At 37.8% G+C, this 22,622-nt stretch overlaps 1 pseudogene; it reads right to left on the reverse strand.

Moving 5' to 3' along the window:
• Positions 1-16,143: 16,143 nt before the first annotated feature.
• Positions 16,144-22,622, reverse strand: part of LOC138811450 (vacuolar protein sorting-associated protein 37A pseudogene) — an 84,815-nt pseudogene continuing 78,336 nt past the window's right edge.

Raw genomic sequence — 22,622 nt, forward strand, 5'->3', positions numbered from 1 at the left:
CTCTACTTCCATAGGCATGTTTTTTTCATCTTTCTTGCTACGAATATTCTCCTCTTTTTTAAGTTTAAACGGATAATTCCTCTGTTAAATGGCACTATCAAAATACCTGCCTTGTATCTCAATGTGAAAATCTAAACAAGTGCTGAAAGTAAAAATATTTGAACCATTCTCTTTCATATTCTTTTCTTTCACAGTGTCCTAACCTTCAAAAATAGCAATTACCGTCTTTCTCTTACTGAGGAAAAAAAAATACTTGAAGTTGTTTGTAACTTAATTTTAGCTTGAGAGAGTATTTTTTGGTTGTAAAATCAAGTTTTGTTTGCAATCAAACTTAATTAAGTTGTTTGCAAATTAAAAAGAAGGTTAGCATGGGATAGTTCATTAAAACAAAGTAGAGTTCAGTGTAGGTTACTTCTATCCCTTATTTAATAAAATAATCCTACAAGTTTCTTAAAGTTGATCTGACTTCTCTATTAGTATCTATGTGAGACTGATATTTACGTAAGATTTGGATGGCTATAGATAGATATATGTACATTCATAATGGGACTCTAATGGACATGAACATCTATTAGATTAAGTAAATACCTAGTATGAGCATATTCATTTAGAAGGGTTGAAGATAACAATACCGGTCCAGCCCATCATCCCAATCAATGGCATTGAGCAGATAAAATGAATGTCAAGGTCAGAATTGAGAATTGTAAGCAGGGAAATGCAATTCTGAGTAAGTCTGTATGGGATGACTCACAGGAGTATTGTATTTTTTGTTACACATATAAGACATTCCCAAAGCATTTTGACTCAGAAATATGCTATTCCAAGACCATAACAGAAAGAGCATTTAAGCATATTTGTTCACTCAATCACTAATCAATTTCATTTTATAATGTTATTGTCCTATTTTTTGAATGCATGGTCCCTATTTGTTTAAATTTAATTTAATTTTGTTTGTGAACATACTGTACAGAGGGGTTACAATTACTATGGCAGGATAATGCGTACATTTCTAACCAAGAATTGCAGCCTCCTCCTTTGTTTGCCCTTCTCATCCCTTCCCAGCATCTCCCCTCCGCCGCCCCTGCCCCCGGCCAATCTCAATAATTCTCCTCCCCCCCACCCCGCACCCACTTTCTAAAGCTCGTTTTGGACATGACAACTTGTACTTTTCATTGTTGCAACAGCTCCACCTGTATCCTTAAACGAGTTGTTTTTCCCCAACTCCTCCCCAACTTATACTGATATCAAATAGAGTGAAAGCAGGGGTTATACTGTGGGGAAGAGACATACAAAGCAACAAAGAAATAATCTTATAAATGCGATAGAAACACACTCATGAAAGAAAAAAACAATAAAATATATATCTAAGTGTTCATTTGCGAAACATCACATTATCTGACCTTTTCTGCTTGACTCATACATATACTAGATATTGCAAATAAGGGAAACCATGGGGCCTATGTTTCTATGGGCCTGGCTTACTTCATTTAATATAATTTTTTCCAAGTTTTTCCATTTCCTAACAAATGGGGCAATGTCATATTTTCTGACGGGGGCATAGAATTCCATTGTGTATATATACCACATTTTCTTGATCCATTCATCTACTGAGGGGCATCTGGGTTGGTTCCATATCTTAGCTCTGGTAAACAATGCTGCAATAAACATAGTTGTGCTGGTAGCTTTAGTGTGGTTTTGTTTGTATATATTTGGGTAAATGCCCAAAAGTGGGATTGCTGGGTCATAGGGGAGCTCTATGTGAAGATTTCTGAGGAACCTCCATACTGCTTTCCAAAGTGGTTGAACAAGTTTACATTCCCACCAACAATGAAGTAAAGTTCCCTTCTGTCCACATCTCCTCCATCATCTGTTGTTGTTAGAGTTCTTGATTTTTGCCATTCTAACTGGAGTGAGGTGGTATCTCAATGTTGTTTTGATTTGCATTTCTTTTATGGGTAGGGATGTTGAGCATTTTTCCATGTGTCTATTGGCCATTCTTCTTTCTTATTCAGAGAAGTTTTTCTTTAAGTCTTTCGCGCACTTATTTATTGGGCAGCTGTTTCTTTGAGGATTTGTTGTTGGGGGATTTACTTTTTTGAGCTCCAATTATATTTTAGATAAGAGACCCTTGTCCGTTGTGTGGCTAGTAAAGATCTTCTCCCAATCCGTGGGCTTTCTATTGATCTTGCTAGCTATGTCATTTGCCCTGCAGAAGGTCTGCAACCTTATGCAATCCCATTTGTCCAACCTTTCTTTGATTTGTTGTGTTTCCGGGTCTCTATTCAGAAAATTTCGGCCTGAGCCAAGGAGACCTAGGGTTTCTCCTATTCCATCCTGTAATGTTTTCAGAGTGTCTGCTTTGACTTCGAGGTCTTTGATCCATTTGGAGTTGATTCTGGTGCAGGGTGATATATTAGGATCTAGCTTTAGTTTTCTACATGTAGTTAACCAGTTTTGCCAGCACCATTTACTGAAGAGGCTGTCCTGGTACCATTCTATTGTTTTAGCTCCCTTATCGAAGGTTAGATGGCTGTAGGTCTGTAGGTTCATTTCTGGGTTTTCAATTCTATTCCATTGGTCCTGAGGTCTGTTCTTATGCCAATACCAAGCTGTTTTGATTACTATGGCTTTATAGTAGAGTTTAAAATTTGGTATTGATATTCCTCCAGCCGTGTTCTTTCCGTTGAGGAGAGTTTTTGCTATTCGGGTCTTTTATTATTCCATATGAATTTTTGGATTGCCTCTTCTATTTCCTTGAAGAATGAGGTTGGAATTTTGATAGGTATCACGTTGAATTTGTAGATAGCCTTGGGAAGTATTGCCATTTTCACGATGTTAATCTTTCCAATCCAGAAGCATGGGAGGTTTTGCCATTTTTTAAGTTCTGTGTTGATTTCCTTTTTCAAGATTTTAAAGTTTTCATCAGAGAGGTCTTCACTTCTTTGGTTAAGTTAATTCTTAGGAATTTTATTTTTTGAGGGGCTATTACAAATGGAGTTGCTTTCCTAAATTCAGCCACACTTTTCTCATTGTTGGCATACAGAAAAGCCATTGACTGGGAAGATGGCGGAGGAGAAGCTGTAATCTGAACAAGCTCTCGCATAGAAAGCAGTTTTAGAGTTCCAGTGAACAGTTCTAAGCCAGAGAATCATACCAAGTGTGCCATCACAGGACAGAGAGTTAGACAAGAGAGGGAAGCCAAGGCAAAAAGACACATCTGAGTGCTCGCCAGCAGCCGCCGCGGCGGCGGCGGCAGGGTCGCAAGCGGCGGAGACCGCAGCCGGGGGCCATACCTGAGCGCTCACACAGAGAGTCCGGGACGAAGGAACCAGACGCAGCTGGCGAGCGGATTCTACTCAACACCAGCAAGAACCAACAAAGAGCAGACATTTTCATCCTGCAGATTGCAGACCAGAGACGACCCAGGATCCAAGAATTGGCGTGAGTACAAGTCCAACGACCTCACTCCTTCTCAGGGAGCAGAGGAGGGAAGGCCACCACTTTCCCCCCCCAGCACCCGTGATCTCCTTCTTGGATACCGACAAAGCTCGGAGGAGCTGCCAGCTCCAACCCAGGCCTTGGAATAAAACGAGTCATTTAGCAGGTCACAAGAACTTAACGACAAAGCGTCCTGCCAGACTCGGCTCCATCCGGGGCAAAGTCACCCAGCTCAGGCGCCAGCCATTGGAGTGGCTTCCCTCACTCGGTAACCAGAGCCAGAGGCTGCCCCTCCCTCTAGCAGCCTCAACAATCAATTTAAAAACAGAATCCCTGAGAACGGCTCCAGGCAGGGCTCTGGGACATTTTTTTTTGCACAATACAGCCCCAGGAAAAAGCTACTGATTGTTGAAAGGCCTCAACTCTACCCAGAACCTAGCCTCACCACTGCATCCCCCTCTTTTGTGATTCTCAAAGCAGATCACCCTCCTAGAAAACTAACCTAGGAGGGGGATCTCAAAATCTTGGGTAAAGCAGAGCATTTTTCTGCCTCTTCCAACAAACCGACTTAAGAAACCAATCAAGCCACAGGACCTCAAGCTGACCAGAGACTCCAACAAAAGGCTGGTTACAGACAAAAGGGAGATACAGGATTCTTCCCACCCCTCCCCCCAAAAAAAAATCAAAGGACTTTTTTTTTCTTTTTTTTCTTCTTTTTTTCTTTTTTTGTTTGTTTTTTGTTTTTTGTTACCTTATATATATAAATTTTTTTCTCTTCTTAAACTTTTATTAATCTTTAATTTTTGCCTCTTCTGAAAAAATAATTGATTTCCAGTAACTTTTTTTTTCTCCTCTTATAATTTTTATTTTAGAATATGTGAATGAGCGTTTACCTTTCTTTTCTTATCTTCTTTCTCTTTTTTTTTCTTTCATAATTTTCTTTTTGTTTTTTGTCTAGCTCTACTGAACTTCTGATCTTTTCTTCAACCTTTCCCATCCTTAAAGTTTTTCACATCTCCTCTATGTCCCTCCCTTTCTCACAACATATTCACATTCCTCTCTAAATAGATGGTCTTTTAATCTCTATAATAACATTAATTTTTACGTTTCTATTTTTTTCTGGTCTCTTTTCATTCCCCTATCCCTCTCTTCTATTTCATTCTCTCTCTACTTGCATCCGACCCAACCCATTTCCTGCATTGTGATTAGGACATAGTTAACTCTCCCTGTGCCTCCCCACACCAATCTATTCCTACTTTTTTACCCAAATCTCTCCCTAATCCTAATAATTTCTGGTTTTCCAAATTCTTTTCTGTGGTTCAAACTCCTTTAAAATATTGAATAGATGTATCTGTTGAACTAGATTGTATCTGTAGACTATTGACTGTACAAATGCAAACTTTGGTTGATGGTTCCCTTAAGATAGTGTTCTAGCACAAAACTGGTCCTAACTTCATCTCAAATGGGCAGAGTAAGCCGGAAAAACACAAGAAAAATGGCAAATTAGGGTATCTCAATTCCCAATCTTGATAATCAGGGGTCAGATCAGATAATGAACAATCCAGAGGAGAGTTCCCAAATAGCTCTACAAACACTGGTGGCAAACATGATAAATGAGAAGTTTGACAACCTACAAAGGACTCTCTATGAGCGTGATAGGGAGAGAGAGGAGGCATCCCAGAAGTTTATACAGGAATATCATAATCGTAAGGAAGCTACTCAAAAACTGATACAGGATTTGCGTGAACAACTTGAGAATACTCAAAGAGAAAGGGAGGAATGGCGTGAGCAGGCTGAACACTCAAGAGAGAACACTCAAAGAGAACTGCAGGAATCCCACGAACGTGAGGAAGCTAAACAAAGAGTAATACAGGAATTGAGAGACCAGGTAGAGAATACACAAAGATCACTAAAGGCATCCATAGAATCCATTAACAAAGAGCTGAAGGAGGTCAGGGAGACCACAAAGGGAATGCTGAATGGAACCCAAAGAAGGAATGGGAGTCCAAAGAAACTATATCCAATCAACTAAGTGATTTGAGGACAAACACTGAACACCAAATTAAGGAAGTAAAGAGATTATACAAGACCTAAAACAGAGCTTCAACAAAGAACTTGAAGCCATCAAAGCTGACCAATTGGAAGAAAAACAGATAAAAAAAACGAAGTAGAGAGTCTTGACAGCAGATTAGACCATGAAGAAGATCGAATCTCAGGGATTGAAGACAGCCTAGATATTATAGAGAAAGAACATACAACCATACAAGACAAGTCCAAGAAATGTGATAGATCTATCCAACACCTGGAAGACACTATCAGAAGGCCTAACTTAAGGATAATGGGTGTAGAGGAGCACCTAGAAACAGAAGTTAATGGTCTAGGAAAATTGTTTAACAGGATCCTAGCAGAGAACTTCCCAAATATGCAAAAAGATAGGCCTATTCAGATACAAGAAGCCTTTAGAACCCCAAATAGACCAGACCAGAATAGGACATCCCACCGTCACATTATAATCCACACAGGATCAACTCAGACCAAGGAAAAGATCCTTAAAGCTGTCAGGGAGAAAAGGGTAATCACCTATAAAGGGAAACCAATTAGAATCACCTGAGATTTTCCAGCAGAGACAATCAAAGCAAGAAGAGCCTGGAATGATGTATGCCATGCCCTAAAAACCAACAACTATCAACCAAGAATACTGTACCCAGCTAAACTCTCCTTCATAACTGAAGGCCAAATAAAAACCTTCCACAGCAAAGAAAAATTGAAAAATACATGTCCACCAAACCAGCCCTACAAAAGATTCTTAAAGATATCCTACACACAGAAAACCAACAAGACCACAATAAAGGCCAACAAACTGCACCCAAACTGAGAATCTAAGAACCATAGGAAGAACACAGTTTTCGCAGCCTCCAAGAAGGTAGATAACATGGCAGGAACTCCCAAATAACTCTCAGTCTTATCTCTTAACGTTAACAGACTGAAATCTCCAATTAAGCGACATAGACTGTCTAGTTGGATTAAAAAACATGACCCTTCTATCTGATGCCTGCAGGAGTCATATCTTGCCCGTAAAAACAAACACATTTTTAACGTTAAAGGCTGGAACAAAATCTACCAAGCAAACGGCCCTCATAAACAGGCGGGAGTTGCAATCCTAATATCAGATAAAATAGACTTCAAATTAAAAAACGTGAGAAGAGATAAAGAAGGTCGCTACATACTAATTAAAGGATCTCTCCTTCAGGAGGATATTACAATTCTAAATATCTATTCGCCAAACAATGGAGCACCAAATTTATCAAAGAAACACTACTTTCCCTCAAATCCCATATAGATCCAAAGACATTAATTGTTGGGGATTTTAACAGACCACTCTCCCCACTAGACAGATCAAATCGGCAAAAACTCAACAGAGAAACCGCAGATCTAAACAGCTGCATAGATCAACTAGACATAACAGACATTTACCGAATATTTGACCCAGCAGCATCAGAATACACGTTCTTCTCAGCAGCACATGGAACGTTTTCTAAAATAGACCACATTGTGGGCCACAAAACAACCTTGTCTAAATTCAGAAACATTGAAATTATACCCTGCATTCTCTCTGACCACAAGTGAATAAATTTAGAACACAACACCAAAAGCCACCAAAGTCCCGTATCACATGGAGGCTAAACAACACACTGCTGAATCAAGAGTGGGTCATGGAAGAGATTAGAAAGGAAATGCAAATGTTCATGCTATTCAACAAAAATGAACACACAAATTACCAGCTCCTCTGGGACACAGCAAAAGCAGTAGTCAGAGGCAAGTTTATAGCTCTGAGCTCCTATATCAACAAATTGGAGAGATCTGAAACTAGCAATTTAATGACACATCTAAACCTCCTTGAAAAAGAGCAGCAAGATAAACCCCAATCCAGTACACGGAAAGAAATGATCAAAATTAAATCAGAATTAAATGAATTAGAATCCAAAAAAACTATAGAAAGAATCAACAAAACAAAGAGTTGGTTCTTTGAAAAACTTAACAAAATTGACAGACCCTTAGCAAATCTTATCAGAAAAAGAAGAGAACACACCCAAATTAATAAACTCAGAGATGAGAATGGAAACATAACCACGGAAACAACCAAGATTCAGAACATTATAAGGGAATATATCTCAAAAATTTATGCTAATAAGTTTGAGAACTTGACAGAAATGGACCTCTTCCTAGCAAATATTGACATGCCAAAACTAAACCAAGATGAGGTAAAGTATCTTAACAGGCCCATATCAAGCATTGAAATAGAAACAGCAATAAGAGACCTCCCAGCTAAGAAAAGTCCAGGACCAGATGGTTTTACAGCGGAATTCTACAAGGCCTTCAAAGCAGAGCTCACACCAATTTTCCTCCAAATCTTCAATGAAATTGAAAGAGAAAGCTCACTACCGAACACATTCTATGAAGCCATCATAACCCTCATCCCAAAACCGGGCAGGGACATATCAAAGAAAGAGAACTATAGACCCATTTCTTTGATGAACATTGATGCAAAACTTCTCAACAAAATTTTGGCCAATCGACTTCAACAATTCATCCAAAAAATCATACAACATGATCAAACAGGAATCATTTCAGGGATGCAAAGCTGGTTCAATATACTCAAATCAATTAGTATTATTCATCACATCAACAGGAGCAAGAACAAGAACCACATGGTTATCTCAATAGACGCAGAAAAAGCATTCGACAAGATCCAACACCCCATTATGCTGAAGGTTTTGGAAAAATTAGGAATCCATGGAACATTCCTTAATATAATAAAGGCTGTATATGACAAACCTACAGCCAGCATTATATTCAATGTTGAAAAACTAAAGCCATTTCCTCTTAACTCAGGAACAAGACAAGAATGCCCACTCTCTGCACGTCTCTTCAATCTAGTATTAGAATTCCTAGCTACAGCAATAAGACAAGATGCAGACATAAAGGGGATCCAAATAGGGAAAGAAGAAATAAAACTCTCCCTCTTTGCAGATGACATGATCTTGTATTTAAAGAATCCCATAGACTCCACTCCCAAATTACTCAAGCTGATTCAAAACCTTGGCAAAGTAGCAGGTTATAAAATTAACCCCCAAAAATCAATGGCTTTTCTGTATGCCAACAATGAGAAAAGTGTGGCTGAAATTAGGAAAGCAACTCCAATTGTAATAGGCCCACAAAAATAAAATACCAAGGAATTAACTTAACTAAAGAAGTTAAGGAACTCTATGATGAAAACATTAAAATCTTGAAAAAGGAAATCAACACAGAACTTAAATAATGGCAAAACCTCGCATGCTCCTGGATTGGCAAGATTGACATCGTGAAAATGGCAATACTTCCCAAGGCTATCTACAAATTCAACGCAATACCTATCAAAATTCCACCCTCATTCTTCAAGGAAATAGAAGAGGCAATCCAAAAATTCATATGGAACAATAAAAGACCCCGAATAGAAAAAACACTCCTCAACGGAAAGAACACTGCCGGAGGAATATCAATACCATATTTCAAACTCTACTATAAAGCCATAGTAATCAAAACAGCTTGGTATTGGCATAAGAACAGACCTCAGGACCAATGGAATAGAATTGAAATCCCAGAATTGAACCTACAGACCTATAGCCATCTAATCTTCGATAAGGAAGCTAAAACAATAGAATGGAAGAAAGACAGCCTCTTCATTAAATGGTGATGGCAAAATTGGTTAACTACATGTAGAAAACTAAAGCTAGATCCTTATCTATTACCCTGCACCAGAATCAACTCCAAATGGATCAAAGACCTTAAACTAAAAGCAGACACCCTGAAAACATTACAGGATGGAATAGGAGAAACCCTAGGTCTCCTTGGCTCAGGCCGAAATTTTCTGAATAGAGACCCGGAAACACAACAAATCAAAGAAAGGTTGGACAAATGGGATTGCATAAGGTTGCAGAGCTTCTGCAGGGCAAATGACATAGCTAGCAAGAGCAATACAAAGCCCACCGATTGGGAGAAGATCTTTACTAGCCATAAAACGGACAAGGGTCTCATATCTAAAATATACTTGGAACTCAAAAAATTAAACCACCCAACAACAAATCCTCAAAGAAACAACTGCCCAATAAATTAGTGGGCGAAAGACTTAAAGAGAAGCTTATCTGAAGAAGAGAGAAGGATGGCCAATAAACACATGAAGAAATGTTCAACATCCCTAGCCATAAAAGAAATGCAAATCAAAACAACATTGAGATATCACCTCACTCCAGTTAGAACAGCAAAAATCAAGAACTCTAACAACAACAGATGCTGGAGGGGATGTGGACAGGAAGGAACCTTACTTCATTGTTGGTGGGAATGTAAACTTGTTCAACCACTTTGGAAAGCAGTATGGAGGTTCCTCAAAAAACTTCACAGAGATCTCCCCTATGATCCAGCAATCGCACTTTTGGGCGTTTACCCAAATGTATACAAACAAGACCACACTAAAGCTACCAGCACAACTATGTATTGCAGCATTATTTACCATAGCTAAGATATGGAACCAACCCAGATGCCCCTCAGTAGATGAATGGATCAAGAAAATGTGGTATATATACACAATGGAATTCTATGCCTCCATCAGAAAGAATGACTTTTCCCCATTTGGTAGGAAATGGAAAGGCTTGGAAAAAATTATATTAAGTGAAGTAAGCCAGGCCCAAAAAAACATAGGTCCCATGGTTTCCCTTATTTGCAATATCTAGTATAGGTATGAGTCAATCCGAAAAGGTCAGATAATGTGATGTTAGGAAAACGAACCCTTAATTATGTATTTTAATGTTTTTTTTCTTTCATGCATGTGTTTCTAACGCATTTATAAGATTATTTCTTTGTTGCTTTGTATGTCCCTCCCCCACAGTGTAACACCCTCTTTCACTATATTTGATGTCAGTATAACATGTGGAGGAGATGGGGACAAACAAGTCGTTTAAGGATTCAGGTGGACCTGTTGCAACAAGGAGTTTTACAAAATGTCATGTCAAAGCAAGCTCTACAATGTCTGTGTTTGGCGGGAGGGGGGTATGAATGGATGGGGGAGGCTGGGAAGGGAGGTGAAGGGTAAACAAAGGAGGAGGCTGCAATGCTTGGTAAGAAATGTATGCATTATCCTGCCAATGTAATTGTAACCTCTCTGTACAGTATATTCTCAAATAAAATAAAATTAAATTAAAAAAAAAAGAAAAGCCATTGTGTTTTGTGGGTTAATTTTATAACCTGCTACTTTGCCAAAGTTTTGAATCAGCTTGAGTAATTTGGGAGTGGAGTCTATGGGATTCTTTAAATACAAGATCAAGTCGTCTGCAAAGAGGGAGAGTTTTATTTCTTCTTTCCATATTTGGATCACCTTTATGTCTGCATCTTGTCTTATCGCTGTAGCTAGGAATTCTAATAGTAGATTGATGAAAAGTGGAAAGAGTGGACATCCTTGTCTTGTTCCTGAGTTAAGAGGAAATGGCTTTTGTTTTTCACCATTAAGTAAAATGCTGGCTGTAGGTTTGTCATATACAGCTTTTATTGTATTGAGGAATGTTCCATGGATTCCTAATTTTTCCAAAACCTTCATCATAAAGGGTATTGGATCTTGTCGAATGCTTTTTCTGCATCTATTGAGATAACCATGTTGTTCTTATTCTTGCTCCTGTTGATGTGATGAATAATATTAATTGATTTGTGTATATTGAACCAGTTTTGCATCCCTGAAATGAATCCTGTTTGTTCATGGTTTATGAATTTTTGGATGAATTGTTGAAGTCGGTAGGCCAAAATTTTGTTGAGAAGTTTTACATCAATGTTTATCAAAGAAATGGGTCTATTGCTCTCTTTCTTTGATGAGTCCCTGCCTGGTTTTGGGATGAGGGTTATGATGGCTTCATAGAATGTGTTCGGTAGTGAACGTTCTCTTTCACTTTCAATAAAGAGTTGGAGGAGTATTGGTGTGAGCTCTGCTTTGAAGGCCTTGTAGAATTCCGCTGTAAAACCATCTGGTCCTGGACTTTTCTTAGCTGAAAGGTCTCTTATGGCTGTTTCTATTTCAATGCTTGATATGGGCATGTTAATCTGGTTTAACTCATCTTGGTTTAGTTTTGGCATGTGAATATTTGCTAGGAAAAGTTCCATTTCTGTCAAGTTCTCAAACTTATTAGCATAAAGTTTTGAGAAGTATTCCCTTATAATGTTTTGAATCTTGGTTGTTTCCGTGGTTATGTTTCCATTCTCATCTCTGTGTTTATTTATTTGGGTGTGTTCACTTCTTTTTCTGATAAGATTTGCTAAGGATCTGTCAATTTTGTTAATATTTTCAAAGAACCAACTCTTTGTTTTGTTGATTCTTTCTGTAGTTTTTTTGGATTCTAATTCATTTAATTCTGATTTAATTTTAATTAGTTCTTTCTGTCTACTGGTTTGGGGTTTATCTTGCTGCTCTTTTTCAATGAGGTTTAGATGTGTCATTAAATTGTTGGTTTCAGATCTCTCCAATTTGTTAATGTAGGAACTCAGAGCTATAAACTTGCCTCTGACTACTGCTTTTGCTGTGTCTCAGAGGAGCTGGTAATTTGTGTGTTCATTTATGTTGAATAGCATGAACATTTGAATTTCCTTTCTAATCTCTTCCATGACCCACTCATGATTCAACAGTGTGTTGTTCAGCCTCCATATGATGCCACACTTTCTTAGGTGGCTTTTGGTGTTGAGTTCTAATTTTATTCCCTTGTGGTCAGAGAGGATGCAAGGTATAACTTCAATGTTTCTGAATTTAGACAAGTTTGCTTTGTGGCCTAAAATGTGGTATATTTTAGAAAACGTTCCTTGTGCTGCTGAGAAAAACGTGTATTCTGATGCTGCTGGGTGAATTGTTCGGTAGATATCTGTAAAATCTTGTTGATCTATGCATCTGTTTAGATCTGCAGTTTCCCTGTTGAGTTTTGCCAAGTTGATCTATCTAGTGGGGAGAGTGGTGTGTTAAAATCCCCAACAATTAATGTCTTTTGATTTATACGGGATTTCATCGAAAGTAGTGTTTCTTTGATAAATTTGGGTGCTCCATTGTTTGGAGAGTAGATATTTAGAATTATAATATCCTCCTGAAAGAGAGATCCCTTAATTAGTATGTAGCGACCTTCTTTATCTCTTCTCACGAATTTTAATTTGAAGTATATTTAATCTGATCTTAGGATTGCAACTCCTGCCTGTTTATGAGGGCTGTTTGCTTGGTAGATTTTGTTTCAACCTTTAAGATTGAAAATGTGTTGTTTTTACAGTCAAGATGTGACTCCTGAAGGCAGCAGATTGAGGGGTCTTGTTGTTTAATTCAACTAGACAGTCTATGTGGCATAATTGGAGAATTCATACCATTAACTTTAAGAGAGAGGACTGAGAGCTTTTGGGAGTTCCTGCCATGTTATCCACCTTCTTGGGGGTTGCAAAAACTGGGTTCTTCCTATGGTTCTTTGATTCTCAGTTTGGGTGCAGTTTCTTGACCTTTATTGTGGTCTTGTTTGTTTTCTATGCGTAGGACATCTTTAAGAATCTTTTGTAGGGCTGGCTTGGTGGAGATGTATTGTTTTAATTTTTCTTTGCTATGGAAGGTTTTTATTTGGCCTTCAGTTATGAAGGAGAGTTTAGCTGGGTACAGTATTCTTAGTTGATAGTTGTTTGTTTTTAGGGCATGGCATACATCATTCCAGGCTCTTCTTGCTTTGATTGTCTCTGCTGAGAAATCTGAGGTGATTCTAATTGGTTTTCCTTTATAGGTGATTAATCTTTTCTCCTGGACAGCTTTAAGGATCTTTTCCTTCTTCTGAGTTGATCCTGTGTGGATTATAATGTGACAGTGGGATGTCCTATTTTGGTCTGGTCTGTTTTGGAGTTCTAAAAGCTTCTTGTATCTGAATAGGCCTATCTTTTTGCATGTTTGGGAAGTTCTCTGCTACGATCCTGTTAAACAAATTTCCTAGGCCATTAACTTCTGTTCCTAGGTGCTCCTCTACACCCATTATCCTTAGATTAAGCCTTCTGGTGCCGTCTTCCAAGTGTTTGATAGATCCATCATATTTCTTGGACTTGTCTTGGATGGTTGTATGTTCTTTCTCTATAATATCTAGGCTGTCTTCAATCCCTGAGATTCAATCTTCTGCATGGTCTAACCTGTTGTCAAGACTCTCTACTTTGTTTTTTATCTCTTTTCCTTCCAATTGGTCGGCTTTGATGGCTTCAAATTCTTTGTTGAAACTTTCTTTTACATCTTGTATGAACTTCTTTACTTCCTTAATTTGATGTTCAGTGTTTATTTTCAGATCCCTTATTTGATTGCTTATGGTTTCCTTGGACTCCCATTCCTTCTGTTGGGTTCCATTCAGCATTCCCTGTGTGGTCTCCCTGACTTCCTTCAGCTCTTCGTTAATGGATTCCATGAATGCCTTTAGAGATCTTTGTGTACTCTCTTCCTGTTCTCTCAATTCCTGTATTATTCTTTGATTAGCTTTCTCCCATTCGTGGGAGTCCTGTAGTTCTTTTTAGTGTTCTCAGCCTGTTCACACCATTCCTGCCTTTCTCTTTGAGTATTCTCAAGCTGCTCATGCAAATCCTGTATCAGTTTTTGAGTAGCTTCCTCATGCTTATGATATTGCTGTTTAAACTTTTGCATTGCCTCCTCTCTCTCCCTATCATGCTCATACAGAGTCCTTTGTATGCTTTCAGTCTTTTGATTTATCATGTTTGCCAGCAGTGTTTGTTGAGCTATTTGGGAATTCTCCTCTGGATTATTCATTATCTGTTCTGTCCCCTGATTATCAAGTTTGGGAATTGAGATACCTGGATTTGCCATTTTTCTTGTGTTTTTCCGGCTTACTCTGCCTATTTGAGATGAAAATAGCACCAGATTTGTGCTAGAACACTATATTAAGGCAAGCATCAACCCAAGTCTGAATTTGCACAGTCAATAGTCTACAGATACAGGCTAGTTCAACAGATACAGCTATTCAACATCAAACAACTATACGTTAATGGGCTACGAACTGCAAAGAAGAATTTGGAAGACCAGAAATTATTAGGGTTAGGGCGAGATGTGGGTAAAAAAATAGGAATAGATTGATGTGGGGAGGCTCAGGGAGAGTTATTTAAATCCTAATCTCAAAGCAGGAAATAGGTTGGGTAGGATGAAAGTAGAGAGAGAGAAAAAAAGAAGAAAGGGAATGGGAAAGAAAAGAGACCAGAAAAAAATAGAAAGGTAAAAATAAAATTATGTAGAATCGATAACAATCTGTTTAGATAAGAACATAAATTTATTGACAGAAGGGAAGGGAAATAAAGGAGATGTGAAAAACTTAAAAATAAAAATGCTTAAAATATTATATAGGTTTAAAGAGGTAGTTCTGCTATTGAGGGATTTATGTCTTAGAGGTTTTGACTTGAGCAATAAATTTGTGGATTAAGTGTGTACACAATAGGGGATAGGGCCTAATAGTCAACTATGGGTTTTCTTAGGATGTGCAGGACAAGAATTAAGTCACATAAAGAAGAACGAAATAGCGGAGAAGGTAAAAAGGATGAGAAAGGAAGAAGAAAAAGTTGAGAAGTTCAGTAGAGCTAAACAAAAACAAAAAGATAATTGAAAAAAGAAAAAAAAGAGATATAAGACCAAAAAAGAAAGGAAAACACACACTCACGTATCTCTAAAATAAAAATTATAAGAGGAAAAAAAAGTTTCTGGAAAACAATTTTTTTGTCAAAAAGGGCAAAGATTAAAGATTTAAAAAAGTTTTAGAAAACAAAAAAAATTTTTATATAAGTTACCAAAAATAAAAGTTGAGAAGAAAAGAAGAAGAAGAAGAAGAAGAAGAAGAAGAAGAAGAAGAAGAAGAAGAAGAAGAAGAAGAAGAAGAAGAAGAAGAAGAAGAAGAAGAAGAAGAAGAAGAAGAAGAAGAGACAAAAAAAACTACTTTGATTTTTTTGGGAGGAGTGGGAAAAATCCTGTATCTCCCGTGTGTCCTTAACCAGCCTCTTGTTGGAGTCTCTGGTCTGCTTGTGTTTCTGTGGCTTGGTTGGTTTCTTAAGTCAGTTTGTTCTAACAGGGAGAAAAATGCTCTCCTTTACTCAGGATTTGACGATCCTCCTCCCAGGCTAGTTCATTGGGAGGCAGATCTGCTTTGAGTATCACAGAAGAAGGGGATGCAGCTATGATGCTATGTTCTGGGTAGAGTTGAGGCCTTTCAACAGACAGTAGCTTTTTTGGGGCTAGTTTGTGCAAACTTCACAGAGCCAAGCATGGGGCCATTCTCAGGGTTTCTGTTTACTGATTTTCAATTGCTTGTCGAGGCTGCTAGAGGGAGAGGCAGCCTCTGGCTCTGATTACCCAGTGAAGAAACCCACTCCTAGGGCTGGCGCCTGAGCTGGGTGACTTTTCCCTGGGTGGAGCTGAGTCTGGCAGGTCACGCCGCCTTTAAGTTCTTGTGACCTGCTAAATGACTCCTTTTATTCCAAGGCCTGACTTGGAGCTAGCAGCTCCTTCGAGCTTTGTCAGTATCCAAGATGGAGTTCACCGGTGCTGGGGATGGTAGGGGTGGCCATCCCTCCTCTGCTCCCTGAGAAGAAGTGAGGACATCAGGCTTCTACTCAGGCGGAGTCTTAATTCCTGGATCGTCTCTAGTCTGCGAACTGGAGGATGAAGATGTCTGCTCCTTGTCGGTTCTTGCTGGTTTTGAGTAGATTCCCCTCGCCTGCTGCGTCTGGCTCCTTTGTTCCGGACTCTCTGTTGCTCAGGTATGGCTCCTGTACTCGCCCGCTGACGCCACAGCTGCGGCCGCCACGGTGGCTATTGGCAAGTGCTCAGAAGTGTCTTCTTGCATGGGTTTCCTTCTCTGGCCTAACTCTCTGTCCTGTGATGGCACACTTGGTGTAATTCTCTGACTTAGGACTGTTCACTGGAACTCTAAAACTGCTTTCTATGTGAGAGCTTACTTAGACTCCAACTTCTTCTCCGCCATCCTCCTGGACTCTCCCCATGGTCCATATTATCATTGCTTCCATAGACCTTATTAATTTTTTCATAGAAATATGCTACCCCAATGTTACCACATTAGGACATACAATGTAGCTTCAATTGTCATTATGAACAAATACCTGAATAATTTTGTATTCAATTTTTGAATAAAATTATTTTTTCAAAGGTTGTAGTATTTCTAGAAGGAAAGATTTATTAGTGAATGGAATAGCTTATGTCATTAAAACTAAAAAGAAAGCATGCAGCATCTCGGGCTCACGCTTGTAATCTTAGCTACTCAGGTCTAAGGGGTCTAAGATCTGAGGATCACAGTTCAAAGCTAGCCTGCACAGAAAAGTTCATGAGACTTTTATCTCTAATTAAACAGCAAAAAGCTAGAAATGTACGTGTGGCTCAAGTTGTAAAGCATTAACATGGAATAAATAAGCTCAGGGACAGCATCCAGATCTGGGTGTAAGAACCAGGACCAGCAAAAATAAAATAAAATTAAAACTAAATATAAAAGAAAGCAATGTATGAAACTCGACGACAATGGAATGTTTTCTTATGGTATTTTAATGAATATTATTTTAAGTTGATAAACTTAATATTTTTGTAATTGTGATTTTAATATTTGATTCAATAAGACACTGCAGTGTGTATATATATATATATATATATATATATATATATATATATATATATAGTAATAGTATTTATATTTCAATGCAATTGAATGGCAAAGGTCATATTACCAAATATACAGGCACATAAAGATGAAGAGATATCCCCTAATTATCATTTTGTTTGCTAAAACAATAGTGAAATAACTATGATTATGACATGATAGTGATTTTCAAAGTAAGTACTTACTCATTGTTTAGTTACCATGGCCTTCAAGAAGAAAAATCAGCACTTCGAAATACTCAAGTAGATCTGCATACAAATATCTTCATATTTTGAAAAAATAGATTTTCTTTTATCAGATATCATAGGAAACTATGTAGACACTGAAGCCCAAGGCATTACCTCTGTGTTAATTTCATGGTATTTCATTTGTTTATTTATCTCTTGTGAATACATTTTAGCTGAATGACTTTTATATGTCAGGCATGGAATGAATAATGAAGCACCACCTTGCTTACCAACAACGAGCTACATTTACATCTATTCTTGTTTATGTCTGATTTATTTCAGAATCAGTGTGAGGGACTGTTGTCAGAGAATTAGTATAATACTAAAATGTCATTGGTACTCCAAGAGGCGGTCAAAACTCTACTTTAAGAAGTAATATCCATTTAGATGTTGTGTTAACTATTCATCACTTCAACAGTGCCACTGTTCCTGTAGTTCAGGAATTAGTTCTGAAGCTGAAAATATAAATTTAAATCATTTCTACATAAGGATTAACTCTCTAATGACTGTCAAATGGGGAATCTGTGGAACTTCCTTTGGAATAGGTCATCGGTGTGTTCTTTCCTTCCAATTTCTAATCAAACGTGACTAACATCTTAGGGCAATTTTAGATTTGTAGATGATATGAAGTACTTATATAAAAGAACTTACATATACCTTCTACTCAGTTTATACTACTGTTGATAACAAAAATGAGTAAGATCACATTTGATACAATAAATGAATCATTCCTATTAGTGACACATGTGTCTGTAACGCATGTATCATCCAATATGTCACTTTTGCACTTAAAATGGTTAGACTGCCTAGGGTCCTCTGGCAGTGATATTCTCTCTGATTTCCTCATTAAAAAATAATACCAGACATTTTTGAAGAGTACTCCTGAAGAGTGGCACATAGTATTCCTTTCCTCAACACTGCCACTATAAGTGTGGTCTAGAAATGACCCATATTTAAAAACTGGAGTTATTAATGCTTTCTTCTTATAAGTTAAATCTTTTTTTCAGGGGCATCTTGTCTCTTCTTCCCAATTTGGATTTTATCCAATCATTTAGATAGCAGTAATAGGAACTCTTAGATAACTATTTTATATTTAGTCTATCATCAAACATTACTTTAAACTAACTTACACCAACTTTGGTTTTAGTAAGTTTTCTATTTGTTTTTGATTTCTCTTTCTCATATTCTACCACTGTGTACTCTTCTCTTATCGATAAATTTCTTACATTCTGGAAACCCAAAGTGCTGCAGGTTCATCCTGTATGATTTCTGCTACACAGTTTTCAATCCCAGAATCAGTGATTTCTGCAAGGATCCTTGATTTTAGTTAATAAACCATAATTGATGTTAGAATACAGTTATGCTCATTATTATCAGGATGCCATGTTTTTCGCAGGGCACATGGCCCATTAATAGGCCAAGGAAAAAGTTTAACTCAGGTTCACTCTGAAGTAAAAATAGCCACATTATACCCAGATGGCAAAGAGTTTTTGAAATGTGGTCATTTGCAATGTATGGGTTTTAGTTAGGTGCGATTGCATAGATTACTATTCTTTAGGGATATTTTATTTTAAAATGATATTACTTAATTTCAAAGGTTTTATAAAAGTTATTTCAAAACAACGAATTTAGGGACTGGGAAGGTGGCTCAGTGGTAGAGCGCTTGCCTTGCATGCCTGAGACCCTGGGTTCCATTCCTCAACACCACATAAGCAAAAAGAAAAAAGCCGGAAGTGGTGCTGTGGCTCAAGTGGTAGAGCGCTAGCCTTGAACTGAAGAGCTGAGGGACAGTGCCCAGGCCCAGATTTCAGGCCCAGGACCGAACCAAAAAAAAAATAAAACAAAAAACAAAAAACTGAAGGGATGATCGAATACATCAGACTACTTAAACCGATCCAAATTTTTAATGGGAGAGTAAGAGTCAACGCATAATTTTGTATAGTTGGGGACCATCTGACGGTAGCTGAATCAAGCTGATTATTTAATAATTGGATCACCCATTCTGCCAAGTACTAACAAGTGAAGTTTGATCAACAGAAAAAAGAAACGGTACTGTGTGCCAGGAGGTTATCATTTAAATCTTGTAAAGTTCATTGAAGGTCTGTGTGCTGGGACTTTCTTCTCCTTTGCTTTCTCTGAAGTTGCAAGTTCCTTTGATTCAAACTCCAGAATGAGTTTCCGGCTTACTCTAACAGAAGGGTGACTGTGTGAACTTGATTATCTCCTCAAGAGGATATTACTTCCTCCTCACAACTGAGACAGCTGTTAGAAGGGTAGAACAATGAAGGTGGACCATTAAGCCTGAGTCAAAGTGGCTCCATCTTGCTCCTGGAAGGAACAATGTAAGCTAGCCCTATACCCTGACTCTACCACAGTGACTCAAAAAGACCCCAGTCGTTTCCATGAATCTGGAATCTGGAACGCCTGCTAGAGGGGGTAGTACCAGATCCCATAGATAATATACAAGCTATAGATGAGAGTTTCCAATAGTATTGATCATAATAAATAAGGCCTTGCTTCAATTTAAAAAAATCACTGTTTTCTACAAGTGATTAACCAATTTTGCCAGCACCATTTAATGAAGAGGCTGTCTTTCTTCCATTCTAATTTTTTAAGCTCCCTTATCCAAGATTAGGTAGCTATAGGTACGTGAATTCATTTCTGAGTTTTCAATTCTATTCCATTGGTCCTGAGGTCTGTTCTTGTGCCAGTACCAAGCTGATTTGTTATTGATATTTCTCCAGCACTTTTCTTTCTGTTAAGGATAGTTTTTGCTATTCGGGGTCTTTTATTGTTCCATATGAATTTTTGGATTGCCTCTTCTATTTCCTTGAAGAATGAGGAAAGACTTGGAAAAATTATATTAAGTGAAGTAAGCCAGGCCCAAAGAAACATAGGCCCCATGGTTTCCCTTATTTGCAATAACTAGTACATGTCCTGGACAGGCAGAAAATGTCAGGTAAGATGATGTTAAGTGAAATGAAACCCAACATAGTGACCCAAGTGTTTTTTAATTGTTGCTATTGTTTCTAATGTATGTATAAGGTACCAAGTGATTTTTCGTTAATTTGTATCTCCCTTACCAAAAGAATAACCCACTTTCACTCTATTTGATGTTGGTATAATTTGGTGAGGGGAAGGGTAAAATCAAATTGTTTAAATAGGGATACAGGTGGACCCATTGCAACAATGAGATGTACAAGAGGTTATGTTACAAATGAACTTCACAACATGGGGCGGGGGTAGGGAGTTGTGGCAGGAGGGGCAGGAAGGGATTGTAAGGGAAAAACAAAGGAGGAGGTAACGATGCTCAATAGGAAATGTACTCATTTCCTTATTCATGTAACTGGAACCGCTCTGTACAGTATTTTTACAATAAACATATATACAATAAATCACTCAGTTTTATAATGCCCAGGCGATATTGTGTGGTGCTTGTCACATACATGGAACTGGGGTTCAGGGGTCAACCTCCTGGATAGACTATTAGAATAGAGTGCCAATGTTCCTTCAAATGTCCCCATTAAGGAAATTATAGTGGAAGTAAAGCCTTTGAGACACCATAGAAACTGAGACTGGATATTGAGAGACTAATACTGGGGTAGAGTCAATTAAATATTCTCTTTGTGCATTAAATAAAAATGAATCTTAGTTAAGCTGTAAGGCAGGGAAGCCGGGAGTCAAGTGGTTTTATTCCCAGTGGAATAGACCGCTTTCCCCATAGGAGTAGAGTATATAATGTCTCTCTAGGGATATGGAGTGTGGGAACTCATCTTCTGCATCCTGTCTTTGCTGATTCTGACACTGAAAAGTCTAGGACAACCCCCTTCCTAAAACTGAGCAGTCCCTTTACCCCAAGGCCATCTATACCATGACCCTCTCTAAGTCAAGAGGGGAAAGTTGGTATTTCTTGGAAATTTAGCTGGCAGCAGTGAGTGCTGATCCTTCGAGGGGAAAATATTCAGAGTAGAGTAGTAATGGTTGTCATAGTTTCCTTCTTCCGATCTTACAGGAAAACATTTGCTTTTCTCCACTATGTGCGAGGCTGGTGATGGGTTCCTTATATGTAGCTATAACTATGTTTACATAATTTTAGACTTAGCTTCTGAGGTACATTTATCATGAAGTATTGCTGTATTTTATTAAATCCTTTTTATGCAGATTACTATGATGATCTGTGGCTCACATCATTCATTTGGTTGATGGAATATCTTACATTTCCATGTTCCCCATCATCCTAACATTCAGGGAAGAAATTTGGCTTGTGGTTTGTGATCATTTCAATATGTTTTATAATTTAGTTTTCTACTGTATCAATGAGGACTTTTTTCATAAACACTTGTCAAGGACATTACTTCCATATTCTTTTTGATTGTATTAATGTCTTTATTTGATTTGCTTAACCAGGTAACTCTGGCATGATTAAATGGATTTTGGAGTACTTTCCTTCCTTAAATTCTTTTGGTTATATGGTTATATGTATATAGCTTTTGACCTCTTCTGCTTGTCCTAGACATAAACTAGTTATTGCAAATAAGAGAAACCAAGGGACCTATTTTTCTTTGAGTCTGGCTCACTTCACTTAATATAATTTTTTCCAATTCTTTCCATTTCCTAACAAATAGGGCAATGCCATTCTTTTTGATGGAGGCATAGAATTCTATTATATATATGCATATATATATATATATATATATATATATATATATATATATATATATATATATATATATACACCACATTTTTTGACCCATTCATCTATTGTGGGGCATCTGCGTTGGTTCCATATATTAGCTATGTAAATAATGTTGCAATAAACATAGTTGTGCTGGTAGCCTTATAATGGCTTTGTTTGTGATTGTTTGGGTAAATGCCCAAAAGTGGGATTGCTGGTCATAGGTGAGCTCTATGTGGGTCTTTTGTGGAAACTCCATACTATTTTCCAAGTTGAACAATTTACATTCCCACCAACAATGATGTAAGCAAAATGAACCCCAAGATAGGGACACAAGAGGTTTTACCTTTGTTGCTGTTCCTTTTAATGTACTTACAAGGTACTATGTGAATTTTTTTTGTTTATTTGTATGTTCTTCCCCCATGGTAGTTCCCCTGTTCTCACTGTATTTGATTCCACTGTCCTGCATCTTGTACATACATTTTTCTAATCTGGGGAGGGGATGGGAAATAACAAAACGCTGAAATAAGGATACAGGATGACCCATTGTAA

Source organism: Dipodomys merriami, unplaced genomic scaffold (assembly GCF_024711535.1).
Source record: "Dipodomys merriami isolate MVZ:Mamm:240054 unplaced genomic scaffold, mDipMer1.0.p SCAF_53, whole genome shotgun sequence".
In the NCBI taxonomy this organism is placed as follows: Eukaryota; Metazoa; Chordata; class Mammalia; order Rodentia; family Heteromyidae; genus Dipodomys; species Dipodomys merriami.